Raw genomic sequence first — 19,426 nt, 5'->3', positions numbered from 1 at the left:
TCTTTAAAGGGCTATGTCTACTGTTTAATTTTGTCTTGCTTTTACTCAAAATATCAAATGTACATTGATCATTCTTTTACTTTTGGGAACACGAAAGTCCTTTGCTGATTATTTAGGTTTCAAATCTGAACAGATATTGGTAGACTCATATATTTTAGTATTTTGTTCCTCCCCCACTTCCCCTGGATATTCACTTTATGCTTATGCCTATTATTATAGTCCTTATATTTTGGAAGTAAAGCAAAATGCATTGCAATTCAGTATTTTTTGGTTGATAATCTGATTAAATTTAAGGAAATATTTTGAAGTAGGTTCTTAAGTATACCATTCATTTAAGTCAATTTTTATAATGAAACTCCAATTTATTTTTTAACAGACCTTCAAAATATCTGCCAGCTCCTTTAATTTGTCCTTCTGATTTATTCAGTGATCTTATTCCCCATTTTATTTTTTATTAGATTGTTTTTACCATGGCAGAACTCTCGAAAATAAATTCTCTGGTATTTAATGTGTGATTTAGTTTAATCTGAATGAATGGAAGTATGAAAACACCCATTAGAAAGTAATTTTAGTTATTTGAGAAGGAGAGATGTGAGTCTCTTAATCTTTAATATCATTGTTAGGAAATACATTTCAGAGGTTGCTTCTTTTCCCATGCCTTCCGTTTTCATGAATATGTCTCTTGAAAGATTAAAAAACAAAACAAAACATACTTGTGATTCTTTTAAAATACCCCAATGGATTTTACAATAGCAGATAGTTTATGGTCTATTTCCTTTTATCTCTTAGAATAGTGGTGTGAGAAAGCTACCTCTACTTCTGAATTTTTTGTGTACTTTATATTTTGTTCTATTATCCTTGCATTAGTTTGTTTTTAATTTGTTTTCTTATTTGTCTGCCACCCCTAGTAGAAGAACTCCTGGGGGAAGGTGTTTTCTATCTCAGTGCCTGGCACAACCAATAAATAATGTTGAATGTTTGTTGACAGTGCGAGTTTTCTCATGACAATGAGATAGACAATATAGAAGCAAATGGGCAGGGCTGCTTCAATAAAGCAGTTTATAGAAGCTGGTCGTCCAGATTTGGCCTGTGTGCCTTTTTATAACATTGCAGAAACATTTATGTCACTCTCAAAGAGTTACTGCTTCCAAAAAAATTATTTCTTTTGTAGATATGGCTCCTAAATAATCCACACTTATAAAAATTGTTGTCTTTTAATGAAAAAAAAAGCCACATACATCATCCATCTGCTTATTTGATAATAACTAAGCACTATGCTATCTATATAATGAAATAGATCTTTAAAATTACATATATTTCCAGTAAACTTCGTTCATCAAAATCAATTTTCAAAGCCAGAATTGCAGTACTTTAAATGCTGCATGCATGCAAGTAACTGTGGTATAACTGCGGACTATTGTAAATGAAGCAGCTGTTTCAGCCCAAAGACCCCAACAGTACATTTCATATTAGATTGCTGCTATAAAAATCTTCAGTGGTAAATAATAGACAAATTCCCAGTTTCCCAGTATATTCCAAAAAATGTGACTCCTGCATAAGAGCGCTGAGAAAGGCACCGATTCAAGCTACAACCAGGAAGCAGATTCTTTAATTATTAATGTACCTACCTCATTTTCATTACTCTTTGATAAAAAGCTAAGGTTCAGTAAAGAATTAAGGGAACAACCTCAGAGAATAGTTCAAGTGGTCTGAGTAAATATTTTATCAGCATTGCTTTGTACTTTCCAGTAATTTTAGTCCCTGTTTCTGACTGGGGTCCATCACTTTACTGGTCTCTTATTTGGATGGTATCTGAGTCTTCTTTCATTCTCTCTCCCTCTTTTCCGATCTGGCAGCCAGCCCGGCCATCTCACAAGCCTCTTTCAGAGCTTCCTGTATCTGTGCACACTCAGTGCCCAGCCGGGTTCCCTTACCAACACTTCTTTACTGTGTGGTGTTGATGATACTCCCTTGTTCCTTCCTACCCAGGGTAACCTTCCTAAAACACCACTGGTTCAGTCATCCCTTTAGAAGAATTTGCCAGTTATCTGACCCCCTGCAGAAAATTCAGATTCCTCTGATTTTGAAGATCCCTGCCTCCCTACCCTATGTTATTTCTCTCTATTCCCATAAATAGCTTTTTCTTTAGTCACAAGACCCATCTAGTCAACTGTGACTATGTGTTATCTTCTGTCTGCTCTTATTTACTGCCCATCTGAAGGACTCTTTTGTTTCCTCTTTGTCTGTGTTTTACTCATGTGTTCGAGCATTCAGGCACACTGTAGACAGAGGTCCTTCTCCTCTTCACATCAATGCACATATGTGTCCTTCTCTGAGCTCTAAATAGAGTTGTAAATGGACCGGTGTGAAAGCACAGGCTTGAAAACAGTGGGCCTAGGATTGAATCATGCCATGTAAGTGCACTAAGTGTGGCAGTGATTGTTTACTGCACACCCCATAGAGTTCATAGGGGTCTATGCCTTAACTTCTTTAATCTCCTCAGCAACTTTATATGTTTAGTACTATTTTCATTCCCGTTTTACAGGTGAGAAAACTGAGGCACAGAGTTTGACTTTATATCAAACAGCTACAATTGGCAGAGTGAGGACATGGTTTCCTAACCTGTTCTCCTAACCCCTGTGTTATTCTTGCCTCTTTAAGACATATTTGAGGTGATTTTTATACTTTTTGGGTGATCAGATGCAATATTACTCTTTCCTAGTCTTTGGTGAATCTGTGTGTGTCTCTATGTCTGTTTATGTTTGTATTTGTATGTGTTTCTGTGGTGATGAGATAGGGGTCAAGCTTGACACAGATGACCAGAGGGCAATTCAGGGAAGCCCACTCCTATCCAGGTTATACTTAATTCCTACCCCCCAGGCCAGAAACTATATGACTACAGCTCTTGATAGATTTTTTTTTTTTTAAAGTCTGGATAACAGATGGGTAGAGAAAGGTGAATAATCAAAACACAGTGCCTATCACTTGTTAAGAAGGTATCCTTGAGAAATCTCTCCTCTCTGAATTTGTTTCATAAACTCTATACCTGGTACTAAATTATACACCATGGACTTATTAAAGACAGTAATAAAATGAGATAATTAAATGAAGCACTAAATGTAAGTGAATGTTAGGTATGCAGTGGTGTCCAGAAGACTTTGTTATATGCTCCTTTGAGGCTCTAAACTCCAGCCAGGCTCATTGTGTTTCTCATCCTTGCTGGTGCCTTTCCTGTTGTCCCTTTAGCCTAGACAGGCCTTCATTTCCATATTGCTAAATCTTTCTAATCTTTTCCCCTTTTCCCTTAAGTACTGTCATTTTTTTGAGATTTCTGTGATGCCTTAACTGGAATTAATCTCTCCTTTCTGTGAACTGTTTTACATGTAAATCTTTTTTATAGTTATGGTGGTATAGTATAACTTAACTTTCTCACTGGGTCCAAGGTTAGTAATAATAAGGTGAAGGCACATTCCATTCCTCTGATGAGTTTACTTGGTGTCTAGTAGGGGAGCCTCCAAATTGCTACTGATACTACCTTGTGACAAGAATGATCCCAGAGTGCTGTGGGAATGCAGGTAAGGGTTGCTAGAGCTAGAGGGAGGAAGGAAAAGTAAATCCGGAGGATGTCAGAAAGGGGCAGTTGAATTGGGCTGGGAAGCTTGGGTGGAGGTTCCGCGGGCTGGGGGTTGGAAGAATGTTTCTGCCACGGAATGAGCATAATGGACAAAGGCTCACTGCCCTGACAGCGTGTGGTTTGATAGGGAGGTTGCAAAAGCCCTCAGTGGGTAGAGTCCACAGGTAACAGAGAGGTGAAAATGGACAGAAAACAGTGTTTTTGGTCTTTGGCAGAATCAGTTGTATAACTACAGATCTAGCTTTAGAGCTAGATTTTTTAAAAAAATGTTTAGTTTCTCTCTCACTCTGAACCATCACTGAGACTTTACCTTTTAACAACTTAGCACCATTTCGGTAGCATCAAGAGAAAGATTCAGTGGTTGTAACTGATTATTCATTCCTGAATTGGAGGTTTAGTGCTGGGCGTCACTGAATGAAGAAGGATTTTGAAAGTGCAAAAATAATCAAAGGAGGCTGCCAGAATGAAAAGAAATTCAATATTACGGTGTTACAAGAAGTGGGGTGTAGGGAATTTTGCAGGTGGACAGCATGATTGCTCACTTCAGTTCCTTGGAGGGTGATTCAGGAAAGTGGACTTTATACTGTTTTGCTTTCAAAGGCAGATCTGGGATTAATAAGCAGAAGTTATAGAGAGTCTGGAAAAAATTTCTAATAACTGATCGTTAGGTAATCACGTTTTCAGTACTGTAATGTCTGTGGGGACTGGATTGGACTCTTTAGTTTGTCACTGGGTAACAGACTGAATCATCTTTTCTGACACCAAGCTCTTAAGAGACTAAGACAAATATTTCACATAGTTTTAGTGCTAATAATTTTTTATCAATTATATATTTTATATATTTTTAATATTTTATTTTATATAATTCTTACATCATTTTTCATTTTTGTACAATGTAGGCATTTTCATTTTGGTTATATTCCCCATACAATTTCACCCCCCCTTATTTTGACCCTAATCCTTCCTCTCCCTACCCCCCCGTAGTGTGCCTCTGGTTTATAGTTGCTTGTTGATTTTGATTTTTACTTTGTATTAATTAGTCTTTTTTCTGGTCCGTTATTTAGATTTTCTAAATTCCTGCTATGAGTGAGATCATCCGATATTTTTTTTCTTCCTTTCTGACTTATTTCACTGAGCATGATCCCTTCTAGCTCCATCCATGTTGCTGCAAACTGCATGTGTTTATCTTTTTTGATTTCCGAGAATATTCCATTGTATAGATACCACATCTTCCTGATCCAGTCATCTATTTTTGGGCATTTGGGTTGTTTCCTAGCTTAGCTATTGTAAATAGTGCTCCTATAAACATAGGGGTGCAGGTGCCCTTTGGAATTAATGTTTCTATGTCATTTGGGTAAATACTTAGGAGTGGAATTGCTGGATTATGGAAGCTCTATCTTTAGTAGGTTGAGGAAGCTCCACACAGCTCTCCATAGTGGTTGGACCAGTTTGCACTCCCACCAGCAGTGCAGGAGAATTCCTTTTTCTCCACATTCTCACCAAAATTTGTTCCTGCTAGTTTTTTTGATATGTGCCATTCTCACTGGTGTAAGATGGTATATCATTGTAGTTTTGATTTGCATTTCCCTGATTACAAGTGATGTTGAAAATTTTTTCATATGTCTGTTGACCATTTGCATATCCTCTTTGGAGAAGTTTGTTTTAGCTCTTCTGCCCATTTTTGACTGGATTATTTTCTTTGTTTTTTGTTGAGTCTCATCAGCTCTTTGTAGATTTTTGTGATCAGTCCTTTATCATTAGTGTTGTGTGCAAAAATTTTCTCCCAGTCGGTGGGGTTTTTCTTTGTTTTGGTTATTGTCTCTTTTGCTGTGCAGAAGGTCTTTAATTTGATGTAGTCCCAGCTGTTTATCTTTGCCTTAGCTAGCCTGCTTTGGGTGATGTGTCTGTGAAGATGTCTTTGAGGTGCATGTCATGCAGTGTTTTGCCTGTATTTCCTTCTATATATTTTATGGTTTCAGGTCTTATGTCTAGTTCTTTAATCCATTTTGAGTTGGTTTTTGTGCATGGTGTGAGGTAATAGTCAAGCTTCATTCTTTTGCATGTAGCGACCCAATTTTCCCAGCACCATTTATTGAACAAAGTTTCTTTGCTCCAGTGCATATTCTTTGCTCCTTTGTCTAAGATTAGTTGACCATAAATCTGTGGGTTTATTTCTGGACTTTCTATTCGGTTCCATTGGTCAGTGTGTCTGTTCTGGTTCCAATACCATGCAGTTTTGATGATTATGGCTTTGTAGTATAGTTTGAAGCCTGGGAGTGTGATGCCTCCATTCCCTGCTTTTTTTCTTTTTCAGGAGAGCTTTGGCTATTTGGGGTTTATGGTGATTCCATATGAATTTCATCAATAATTGTTCTATTTCTTTGAGGAATGTCATTGAAATTTTTATTAGAATAGCATTGAATCTGTAAATTGCTTTTGGTAGGATGGCCATTTTGATAATGTTAATTCTTCCAATCCATGTGCAGGACATGTCTTTCCATTTCTCTGTGTCTTCGTCTATTTCTTTTAATAGTGCTTTATAGTTTTCTTTGTATAATTCCTTTACCTCTTTTGTTAGCTTTATTCCCAAGTATTTGATTTTTTTGTTTGAGTAATAAAAGAGATGGTTTTGATTTCTTCTTCAGATTTATTGTTTGTGTATAGGAAGGCTAATGATTTTTGTGTGTTGCTTTTTTATCCTGCCACTTTACTAAACTGATTGATTAGTTTAATTAGTTTTTCTGTGGAGTTATTGGGGTTCTCTGTTTATATTATCATATCATCTGCAGATAGTGATACTTTAACTTCTCCCTTCCCTATTTGGATTACTTGTATGTCTTTCTCTTGTCTTATTGCTCTGGCTAGGACTTCCAGTATTATATTGAAAAGCAGTGGTGAGAGTGAACATCCTCGTCTTGTTCCAGATCTTAATGGAAATGTTTTCAGCTTTTCAACATTGAGAATGATACTGGCTGTGGGCTTGTCATATATGGCCTTTATGATGTTGAGGTATGTTCCTTGTATCCTGAGAATTTCAAGGGCCTTTATCATAAATGGGTGTGGTACTTTTCGAAAGGTTTCTCAGCATCTATTGATATTACCATATGGTTTTTATATTTCTTTTGTTGATGTGTTGGATAACATTGATTGATTTTCGGATGTTGAACCTTCCTTGTGTCCCTGGAATAAATCCTACTTGGTCATGGTGAATTATCTTATGGATACATTGTTGGATTCTGATAGCTAAAATTTTATGGAGGATTTTTGCATCCAAGTTCATTAGAGAGATTGGCCTGTAGTTTTCTTTTTTTGTGTTGTCCTTGTTCGGTTTTGGTATTAGTGTAATGTTGGCTTCCTAGAATGTATTTGGTATTATCCCTTCCTTCTCAATTTTTTGAAAGAGTTTGTGAAGGATAGGCACCAATTCGTTTCTGAATGTTTGGTAGAATTCATTTGTAAAGCCATCAGGTCCTGGGCTTTTTATTGGGGGGAGGTTTTTGATTACCATTTCAATCTCACTGCTTTTAATTGGTCTGTTTAGGTGTTCTATTTCTTCTTTATCTAGCTGTGGGTGATTGTAGAGTGGTGAAATTTGTCCATCTCTTCTAGATTGTTGAATTTGTTTGCATATAACTGTTCATTATAGTTTCCAATTATTCTTTTGATTTCTGCTATGTCTGTTGTGATTTCTTGTCTTTCATTTGTGATCCTATTTATTTGTGCTTTCTCCCGTTTTTTACCTTTGTGAGCCTGGCTAGGGGTTTGTCTATTTTATTTTTTCAAAGAAACAACTTTTGGTTTCATTGATCTTTTGGATTTTTTTTTTAATTTGTATTTCATTTATTTCTGATTTGATTTTTATTATTTCTTCTAATGTTTTTTTTTGTTGTTGTTCTTTTTCTAGTTCTTTGAGCTGTGAGATTAGATTGTTTCTTTGAGTTCTTTCTTGTTTCTTGATGTGAGCCTCTACTGCTATAAATTTTCCTCTTATAATTGCTTTTGCTGCATCCCATATGTTTAAGAAATTGGTGTCCTCCTTGTCATTCAACTCAAAGTATTTTTTAATTTCTTCTTTGATCTCCTCACTAGTCCAGTGGTCTTCCAGTAGTGTGGGTTTTAATCTCCATGAGGTAGGAGAGTTCCTTGCCTTCTTTTTATGGTTTATTTCTAGTTTGATGCCTTCATGGTCAGAGAAGATGGTTGGTATGATTTCGATCTTGGTGTATCTGTTGTTGTTTGTCTTGTGTCCCAGTATGTGATTGATCCTGGAGAATGATCCGTGTGTGCTTGAGAAAAATGTGTACTCAGATTTTTGGGGGGTTTGGTGTTCTATAGATGTCTGTTAAGCCCATGAGCTCTAGATCCTTATTTAGAGCTTTAGTGTCCTTACTTATTTTTTGTCTCGTTGATCTATTCATTGTTGATAGTGGTGTGTTGAAGTCTCCTACTACATATGTGTTTTTTCTGATGTCTGTTTTCAGAGATGATAATAGTTGTGTGATATATTTTGGTGCTCCTTCATTTGGTGAGGATATGTTAATGAGTGTTATTTCTTCTTGAAGTATTGTCCCCTCGATCATAATGTAGTGACCATTGGGGTCTCTTTTTATCTTTTTGTTTGAAATCTGTTTTATCTGATATAAGTGTAGCTGTTCCTACCTTCTTTTGGTCCATTTGCTTGTAGGATTGTTTTCCATCCTTTTACTTTGAGTATTTTTATCTTTTGTAGTTAAGTGAGTTTCCTGGAGACAGCAAAAGGTTGGGTTTTGTTTCTTAATCCAGCCTGCAACTCTGTGTCTTTTTATTGAAGAGTTTAGTCCATTTACATTTAGAGTTAATATTGATACGTTAGCATCTGTATTTGCCATTTTGTCTGTCTTTTCTCTGATTTTATTTGTTTATTTTTTTAATAATTTTTTTTTTGGTGTTGTGTTGTTCTTATTCATCCCTCTGTTGGTTCTGGCTTTAGGACTCCTTGTAGTATTTTTTGGAGAGGGGGTTTAGTTGTAATGAAATTCCAGAGTTTCTCTTTGTCTGGGAAGGGCCTTATTCTTTCTTTATAGTGGAAGGAAAGCTTTGCAGGATAGAGTATTCTTGGTTGTCGTTTGTTGTCTTGGAGTCTGTTGACTATGTCCCTCCACTCTCTTCTTGCCCGTAGTGTTTCTTCGGAGAAGGCTGATGTCAGTCTGATTGGTTTTCCTTTGTATGTTATCTGTTTCTTCCCTCTTGTCAGCTTCATTATTTTTTCCTTGTCTTGGATTCTTGGGAACTTTACTATTATGTGTCTTGCTGTATTTTTCCTTTCATCATGGAAGTTTGGTGTTCTTGCTTCTAAGTTCACATCAGTTATTTCCTTGAATATTTTCTCTGTTCCTACGTCTCTCTTCTCTCTTTGGATTCCTATAACTCTTATATTTCCTTTCCTCATGGAGTCAGATAATTGCCAAAGTCTTTCTTCAGTCTTTTTCATTCGTACTTCTCTTTCCTTTTCTATTTTTTGTTCTTTTTATTTCTGTGTCTTCGAGAGTGCTTATTCGTTCTTCCATTTCATCTATTCTATTATCACTACTTTTCCCAGAGTTCTTTAGCTCTACCATTAATCCTTTGATCTCCTGCATTTCCTTCTCTTCCCTCTTTAGGGACTCAATTTCATTCTTCTCATCGTTGTTTTCCTTAATGACTTCTGTCAGTTTTTTCATCACAGCAATTTTAAATTCTCTTTCTGGAAGGCTCAGAAGTTATTCCAAGTCACTGTTGTTGCAACCTGGTGGGTGGTTTTCTTTTTGTGGTGTGTCTTTTTCCTGAGGACTTGCTTGGTTGCATGTAGTTTTTCTTCTCCCTGCTGCTTGTTTTCTAATTTGTCCTATGCGTTGGGACACTGTCGCTGGCACTGGCTGGCATCTTTTTTGTGTGCTCTTCTGGGATGGCGGAAACTAGTGGTCCAATCGAGTCAAAAGCTGTTATATCTGAATTCTGGTAGGGCAGTAGTACTATGAAAATGTTAGTGGTCACTGTCACAGAGAATCTCCTCCTTCTATATTTGTTTAATTCCAAGGAGGGTCTTATGGCCCCACAGTCTACCCTGTGGTGGCAGGATCACCTGTTGGGCTCCAAATCGACAGATCCCCCTCTGGGCTCAGACTGGTGGCCAGATGGGCCCGGGCTTGTGGGGGCTTTTCAGCTCACCTCTGGCTGTGAGTGCAGCCCTTTCCCAGCTCCACACAGTCTAGGTGTGTTGTGAACACACCAAAGGTCCCTGATCTAAGATGGGGAGTCTGCTAATAAATTTTATTGTGCTTGCAATATATTAAAATAGATTACCTATGCCAAAATATGCTTGTTTTGTGTGTGCACATGGCAGACCATATAGAAAGATGAGTTTAGTGTCAAGTTGCATATTCATTTCTTACTCTTTGACTTTGAGCAAGTTACTCCCTGACTTCCTATTTGCATGTTGATAAAGCGGGGATATTAGAAGTTATGTCACAGGGTTATTGGGGGATCAAATAAGGTGATGGATATAAATCCATACATACACTATTTCATTGTACAAATAGTGTTATTGAAAGTATTTTTTCTTTTCTATAATGTATTACACTATACTATTCTAAAAAGATCCAAGCACCCTACTGCAGAGATAAAATATAGAGATTTGTCTGAATTTTTTCTAAAGTGAAGGCTTCTTTTATCATTTGTATCTGTTCTTGAATGTTTTCTCATTAAATAATGCCAGTTTATCCAGAATGACAAAAGTGATGGCAAATTCATCTAAAGTTGTAATGCACTCTTCACTGTCTAGAAACTATTCTAGATTCCTGCATACAATTAGAAATTTTTGTGATTATTTTGCTCTCATTTTCTATTAATACAGACATATATGCATTAAATACTCGACACTGATAAGGGAGATCTGGAACCATTTTATTAAGAAGTAATCTAGGGCCTTCTTGGTGGTGCAAGAGGTTAAGACACAACCTATGTAGCTTTCTGCAGCCTCTGCAGCATGAGTTTGATCCCCCGGCCGGCCAGGGAGCAACCCACATGGTGTAGCAGACCTCTCCTGACTCGCCCACTGTCCTGCTCAGCAGTGTACTTCAGTCAATCTGCCTGTTCTGTTCCGCACTCTGTCTCTGGTGTATCCTCTCATCCCCCACACCTCTGGCCTGTGACCCGGCTCTTGTATGCATAAAATAAAATAATTTTTTTTTAAAAAAGAAGTAATCTAAAAGTCTCTGAGTACTTTTGTTTAAGTGTTTATTATTGCTGTCATTAGTATCTTCATGTTGTAATTTACCATGATGTAAGTCAGCTTTAGGCACTAAAGCTGCTGAGTATAAAAAGATAAAGCAGAGATGAAACAAATTTGTGCATCCCCGATGCACATATCTATGTAAACTAGACTTCACTTAGTTTTTGCTAGGTGCTAGATACTGTGTTATATTGTCTTTTCCATGAATAATTTTATTTAATCCTCACAACAAACCCTATGAGGTAGCTTTTGTTATTTGCCTCATTTTTCAGATCAGCAAACTGAGGCTTATGGAGGTTAAACATACAAAGCTTATAAGTGGTAGAGACTAGATTTAGATTTGAATCAGGCCGTTTGGCTTCACAGCTGGACCTTTCAGCTGCAACACTACACTGTCCAGATGCTTCTCTAATCACTGACTCAGAATTGGAAAAGACATTGGTCAATCCATGTAGCCTTGACATAAGTGCTGAAATCTGTCTTCATCTCAGACAGATGGCTGGCCATCAGCCTCTGCTTGAGCGACTCCAGTAATTGCGGTTTCGTGACTTCACAACGCATTCCATTGTTGGACAGCTCCTGTGACCAGCTAACTTACTTATCGCTATTGGAAATTTGTCTCTCTGTATTTTCCATATATTGGTTCTAGTTCTGCCTTTTGGAGAAATATTGAACACTTTTCTTCCTTCTCTCTAGCAGCCTGTTAAATGCTGTGGTCCTATGCATTTTTTTTTTTTTTCTTCAGCAGCTTGTACAGTTTCTAGACCTCTGACTCTTGCAGTCATCCTTCCTGACAGTCCAGTTTAATTGGTCATTCCTGACAGTTGTAGTACACAGAATTGGACATAGCATTGTGGCAATCTGTGTGATGGAGAAACTTCTGGAGTGAATAAACTGAAACATGTCTGTTAAGGTGTTGTCAGCACTCCTGCTCATTGTAGACCATTGGAAAAGTGACAATATAGCTCAATCTCTTGTCTGAAGCACAGGTAGAACGATCCTAACATGCAACATTATTATGGGGATCAAATTACATGGTGCCTGGGGAAAAGTTCCATGTGTCTCATGCTCTTTCTCAGGCCAGTCAGGTCTCTTTGACCTGATTACTTGCAACCTCTTCTCCCTGTGCATCTTTACTTAATCACAGGCTAATTGAGGCCTTTCTTGACTATTTTATTTAAAATTGCAACTAATCCCTTCTCCATCTTACCTGTAGCTTTTTTTAATCACCATTTGACTAAAATTTTATTTATTTTGTAACTCCCCTAACTAGAATGTAAACATTGTGAAATCAAGATTTCATCTGTTTTCACTGCTACTGTATTCTCTGGATATAACAGGTGATCAAAAATATTGTCAAATAAATGAATTACCATCAAGTTTGTTTCTGATGTGCTGTGACCATCAAAACTCACAATGGTATGCTTCCCAGTTTTTTGTTTAACAGAAGAAAAATGCATAGCTGGCAAATTTATGAATTATTCTCTTAATATTTCAATTTCATAGATTAATTGGTCAGTTAATTTCCTTGTGCTGCAAGGATATTTTCTGACAGACCAGTTTATCTAAAATTAGACTCCTAGAGTGAAATATTAGAGTTGTCTAATTAAAAAATGTTACTGAAAATGAAAAAAAAATTACTGATTTAAATTTTCATTGGCTCAAGGTCACAGTTTAGTGGATGAATGCATACAAATTTTTATTTAAAAGAACAACACATCTTTAAGTTTCCTGTTTTTGTGATCATTGTAGCTATTCATCATTGTGATTTCTGGTTGACAGTGTATCTTACAGCTACAAGACCTCTGTCTCAAAGTGATCATATCATAGCCTTTGCTAGTTGTCTGTTTCTGTGTTGATACGGTTTCTGCAGTTAGTGGATGAGGGAGAAAAGCAAATGTATTTAGGTTTTAAAAATAGGAGGCAAAGGAGGGTCAGAGGGCTGCTAGGACCTCAGCTCGTCACCCAGCATGAACAGGGTGTAGGCAACATGCTTCATGTCCAGAGAGAGTTCTCAGCATTGGATAGGAAAATTTCATCTACTTAAAGACATCATGGTGTTAAGATTCCTGGGAGTTTGGGAAATGCCAAATTTCCAGACTCACGGCTGTCTTTTGAGGTTTAGTGACTTGCACATTAAGCTAGCTGACTGCCTGGTCTTAATGGACTAGAACCACTGAAGTCAGCAGAACATCTGATTATAACAGGTGATCTTTCTACTGTCATGCTGAAGAGGGAAGAATTTCCTCAAGGCAAAAAAGTGTCTTGGGATATGAGGAAAAATAAAAAGATACACTTTCTTTTCCCAAGATAATTGATTTTAGGCCTATGAATTATTGACACATGCATTTTGGTTGTTGAATGTTTGCATATCTACTCAGATCAAATAATGCTGTTAGCAGTTAGTGCTGTGTCAAACTGTTCTGAATTTAAATCTGCAGAATCATGCTTGGTCAGAGTGCCTGAAAAATCCCACAGTTGCTTATTTAAACTTATTTTTAATTTGCTCTAAAATGTGTTTTAATCACAAAGGAGCTTTCAGCAGAATTCTATAGATCTGTCATTGCTAAATGCCAAAGCATTGCAAATATGCTTGACATAGGAGAATAATGACCAAATGAATGAGTTAAATGCTTTAAATGCCTGCTTTAAATGGGAAGGAGGGCTATATTTTAGAAGAATCTTTCTTTGTGCATCTATGACAACATCTTTATAATTTTACAAAATATATCGGAATTGAACAAATTAATTTCACTAGGGATGTCATAGATAATGATTAGTGCAAACTTTATGCCAGCAATTACGATAGAAGCTTTTGTTAAGTAAACAATTACCCTTGTCTAGGGAAGTGAACCTTTGGGCACAGAATTAACTAATTGTTTTTCTAGTTGCACCGGAACTGCCTTTGGATTTAAGCTTACTAATTGGGTGTCAAGAAAGATGTTGATCAATGTAACAATTAAACAAAGAAAGTTGGGTAGGAAAACACAAAATTAAAGTTGTGTGACCTAAGGACGTTTTGAGTCTCATTTCTCCTCTCCAAATAAAATTAGTAATAGTACCAGTAGTGATAAAAGTAACAGTTCTTCAGTGCTTCCCATGCATCAGGTAGAATCATAAGTGCTTTTCAGCCAAGATTTATCTTAGTCTTTAAAGCAATCTTACTAAAATGTTACTAATATATTTTCTATTTTAGGGATGAAGTGAGATATAGCAATTGCTTCTGTCATTCAATAGCAAAAGACAACCGGATTCAGCCTGCAGGCTCTCTGTTCTGAGATCTGGGCCTAGTCCCCCACCTCCCCAATTATACCTATTTAATCAGACCCTCTTGGGGATCTTGGAGAATTGAGAAAGGGGAAGATGACATAGCCCCTGAACCCCAAGAGCTGAATCCTGCCTGAGAGAAAAGACCAGAGCAATTTGCTGTTAATTAAGAGCCACAATCAGTGTTACAAGTGTTAAATTTTCCAAGAGTTAAGAGAAGGGAAAATCACTGAGCTGGAAGTGGTTATGGAAGGCTTCCTGGAAGATATGGAATTTGACTCATCCCTTATGTGCTGAAAAACTTTTTCTCACAACACTTGGGGTCCTTTAGTGTTCAGGTTCTGGTAAGAATTTTATAAGTCACACCCTAATAGAATTCAAGCCTTGTTTATCTTTAAAGCAGTTTTTGAACACTTAAATAACTCAACACATGTGTCTGCTTTCCATGTAGTGATACATTTCTGAAAATGGATATAATTGCTTATCCTTTCTAAATAAAATGTGAAAGCAGACAATATTCACTTATTAATATTATCTTCTGTATAGAAGAAACAGTAATGAATGGTGTATTAGGAAAAACTGAAATTTTCTGCTGCAAAGAGAGAGCAATGATTGAACAAGACAGTTACCTACATTTCATTGTCAACCAATTCATGCTTCCTTCAGCAGTTGGGTTGGGCTATACTAACTACAGATTTCATCTTTAGGCCTTTATATTCAAATATCATCTAAGATCATTCCACCTTGTTTCTGAGTTCTAGTACCATTTTTCCTGTTGTCTGATGAATCTCAACCATATTGTCACACAGGTGTTTCAGGAACATGTAGTCTGCCTGGTCCTGCTCCTTCCTCCCACTAGTTTGTTTTTCCTTTCTCAGTTTAGGTAATCACTGCCAGCGAGCTGTGCAAGCTAAAAGCTTAGGGGTCATTTTCAGTGCCTTCCCTTCCCTAATCTAATGTGTCTAATTGATCACAAGGTTACTTTAGTTTTACACCATATATGCCTTTTCCTTTTCTGATACATCTCTCCTACTGCCCTCTCCCTTCTTCATCTCTCAAGCAGAAGGGGGATTCTGGCAGTATGCTTTTTTGGCCTCCTAATTTCACCTCTTTATTTCTCCACAGGACTTTACCGGAGTCTCAGTGAGAATTATCTTTCCAAAGCTCAGAAATGAAACACAGAACTGAAGTCTAAAAATGGCCTTACATGGCAGTTAGAAAACAATTCTTATTTCCTGATGTGTCATTTATAAAATGGGACTTAGCATATGGTCAGTTACCTTTTCTGGGGGACTCTGTGTCTCCCCTATTTAGCATTTTCCTTGAAGCTCAGGCCCTGGCATAGCTGATCCCCAGAAGCTAGCTACTTGACTCCCCCTGAATTTGCTCTGTCCTATAGTAGTCTTTCTATGATGCACAACTTTTTCCATCTCCAGATTGTAGCTTCATGAAGATTCCAAATTTGTGGAGTCTATAGATTTGAATTATGTAGATTATCAGGTTTTAACATATCCCGAAAGAGCAACATATTTGTGTTTTGTAATAGGATTGTGCCCATATCAGTGTATGAAATACCTGTGTGACCAGGAAACACTTAACATTATGAATTATTTTTTAAAATATGTGTTAATAGGTATTGGGTTCGCTTTCCTTCTGTGGATTTACATATGTGCCATAAATACATGACTGTGCATTTCTGAATCAGCATGTTGTTTGGTGATTTATGTGTGTGATGCTTTTTTCCCATGTGAAATTCTATATTTCTTGCCAAAACTTAGAGAAATCTTTCCTATACCAAAGAAAGAAACAGGAATCAAAGTGTGAGGGAGTTGCAGAAAAAGAAAACAGTGTTAAGAGATTCTGGACAATTAAAAGCTATGACTAGTTAACTCTTAACCAGAGGAAAATTATAGATATTTGGCCTGTTTTGATGTGAATGAAACAGGAAAAAAAAAAAAACACACAAGTAGGCATCCTTTTATCTTGACAAGCCTCTTGTCATGCACAAATTCTTTTTGTTGGGAAGTTTTTCAAAAGCCCTCTAAATAATTAAAGTGGAGAGATTTGAAATCTTGAGTAATTCCTGATTCTTTTATGTAAAATTTCACATGACATTAATCTGCTGAGCACTTCACGGTACAATATGTGCTGAAACTATAACAGTAATTAGAGAATTTGTCAGCTGGATATAATCCAAAAATTATATGTTAGACCTTGTCTATACTGAAACTAATTATCTAAAAAGTTTTATAATATCTTAACTGTTCTGGCCTTGCCAGCACTATGCCCTGCCCCAGGCCAGTGTTTGGCATGTGCGCAGCTTACCTTTGTGGACTGTGGGCACCTCCTCCTGCACTGTGACTTCATCCCATCACATTCCTCCCAGTGAGTTAGGGAATGTTCAGCCAGTGTTCTTCACATTCTTGCTGTACTGGAAAGGCAAGTAATTATTGTAGGGTTTACATGAGATAATCCGGTTTTCTTTCATAGCATCCCCTCTGACCTAAACCTGGCTATGAGTAGATTTTATTTTTCCTCTGTTGTGTTTTTTTTTTTTTAATTAAAAAAAAATATTTTGGTGAAAATTGAAGGTTTACAGTAGAAAAACATACCTTTAGAGGGCTTAGACTCATGCAAATCAAGAAACAGTGTACCACAAAGGGAAAAGATACAAATGTGAACTTCAGGTAAACGGAGTCAATTTCCCTTCTCCTTTTCTCCTTCCAATCTCATTCTCCCTTGTATGTGATTGGCAAAGACATGGTGATGAGAGCCAAGGTGAAAAGCTGCCCTCTGCTGATGCACATGCTCACTCTTTCATTTAAGTCCATAATAGAGCCTGCCATTACCTAGGCAGCGCGTGTGGCATTACAGATACAGTGGCTAGCAGCTTGCTGCCTGGTCATTTTGGAAAGCTTTTCTACCCCACTTCTAAAAATCTATCATGTCCTTTGATTTAGTGAAAGGAGCACCTAACACATCTGAATGAAGGAACATGTATTTACTGGTGAAAAGTGGAAAGGTCTGAAGTCACCTGGTTAATGAAGCTTGGGGAAAATCTATCAAGAAGGGAGATTAGTGAAGCTCAGAGGCAGGATATCTCATTGACAGCATTTCCTCAGTTCTGAAAGCACATTTACATATTTAATGTGCTGTTATTTCATTCTTATCCTCCTCCTACCCTCCCCCACCCATCCCAAGATTTTGTTGAGCCAATGGAATATTACAATTAGAGATGTCTCAGAATTGAGGGGAGGCTACAGGCTGGAGCTTCTCATCACAATCACTGATGATTGGTGTAGAGCTCTAAGGCTTCATCCAAAACCCCTCTTCATTTCCGTTTTAATTTCTACATTGTAAAATATAGAATAGGGAATATTTCTTTAGGATTAGTCATAAGCTTTTTTTTCTTTTGTGTAGTATGTTGTGTAATGTTTCTTGTAGAAAACTTACAAATTATAAAAATGTGTGTATAAACAAGGAAATTAAATCAGACTTCTTCCTCTCATCGTCAATGCATTATTTGTATTTTGGGGAAATTCTAGCCTGTGTCCATCTTTCCTCTTCTCTCTTTCCCTCATTTCCTCCATTCTTCCCTCCTCTATTTTTAATTCTATCAGTTTAGCAATCTCTGTCTGTGGACTTCTTTTTCAAATTTTCATTTTCATTGCTGTTCTTGTTTTATGTTTTACTCTGCAGTTAATATTTTATTAATGTATTTTGTTAATAATTCTCTATACTTCTTTTTAAAGATTTATTTATGCATACAAGAGCTGGGGTACAGGCCAGAGATATGGGGGGTGAGAGGATCCGCCAGAGACAGAGTGGGGAACAGAATAGGTAGATTGACTGAAATACACTGCTGAGGGGAGCAGCGGGCAAGACAGGAGAGGTCTGCTGTGCCGTGTGGGTAGCTCCCTGGCCAGCCGGGCTGCAGAGGCTGTGGATTGCTTCATAGTGTGGTGCTTAACCCCTTGCGCCACCAGGGAGACCCCTAATTCTCTATACTTTTATATTTTTTTTGGAAGTGTTATATGCCACAGTTTAATTTGTCTCTATTGTTAGATGTTCAAGATGGTGACAGGTTTTGGGTTTCGTTTTGTGTGTTTTTTTTTTATAGGGGGGTACTTATAATACTCCTATAAGATTATCTGTGGCATAAAGTTTAAGATATGTAGTTTTGGCCATTTCCTTAAGGCAAAAATCTTAGAATTTACATTGTTGGGTCAACAATCAGGGATAGATATATTGAAGATATTTGGTGCATATTAAGAAAATATTCTCCTGAATGATTATCTAAGCTTCCACCACCTTGTATAAGAGTGATCTGGGGCTCTCTTTTTCATAAAATTTTCATCAGTGATCTTGGAGATGAACTAACTTTAGAATTCAGGATTATAATTCAGAAACACTTTTGACAGTTCAGAGAATTGGTTAGTTGGTAGCAACTTAAAATCCAGTCGGAGAAAATGATGGTAGGAGAAATAGGGCAGAGAAGAATTGCCAAAAGTGCTGCTTGAAGAGTAGCTGTTTTTACATTTATTGCCTAAAAGAGAATCCAGGGGTCATAGGGAATGTGACTAGATTTTTTCAAGGCCCTGTGGAGGAATTTGCTATGAAAAGGACTGGTCCCAAAAGCAAAGAAAAAGAAAATCCACTTGAATTAATGCTCTATTCTAAAAAAAGACTGTTTAACTTTTATATTTTCCACTATTAAGAATTCAAAGACACTAAATACCTTCTTGGGAAACATTAAATGTTAATTTTAATTATTTACCATAATTAGTTGAGCATAAATTGAAAAAGGATTTTGGAAAGTTAATACTGATCTTTTCTCAATAAAGCAGAGAATATATTTAGGAAGCTCATTTTTTTCCCCTTGAAAATTCAGAGGAATTTTAGAATAATCTTTATGTCACAAAGGGCATTTTTAGGCTAGTAATGATATGCTAAAATTGAAATGGCACATTTGTATAAAAACACACACTTTAAAACATGATGAAGCAGTTTAAAAGAGCCTGTTTCTGTTTGCTTGTAGGTGGTAGTTGTGTGTTTTAGTGTGATTTATACTGGAAAAGCCTGTACCAAACCTACCAATTAGAAATCAGTTTTGCTCATTTGTATCACAGTTTTAATTAATATAATTCTAATTAACCCTGCGATAGTTATTGTCAAGAACTTTATAATTTCATATATATGTTTTTTAAAAATTTATTATGAATACAAGAGCTGGGATACAGGCCAGAGGTATGGGGGGTGGGGCGGTGAGAGGATTC

Source organism: Talpa europaea (assembly GCF_964194135.1).
Source record: "Talpa europaea genome assembly, chromosome: 2".
Lineage (NCBI taxonomy): Eukaryota > Metazoa > Chordata > Mammalia > Eulipotyphla > Talpidae > Talpa > Talpa europaea.
This window is presented reverse-complemented; position numbering follows the sequence as displayed.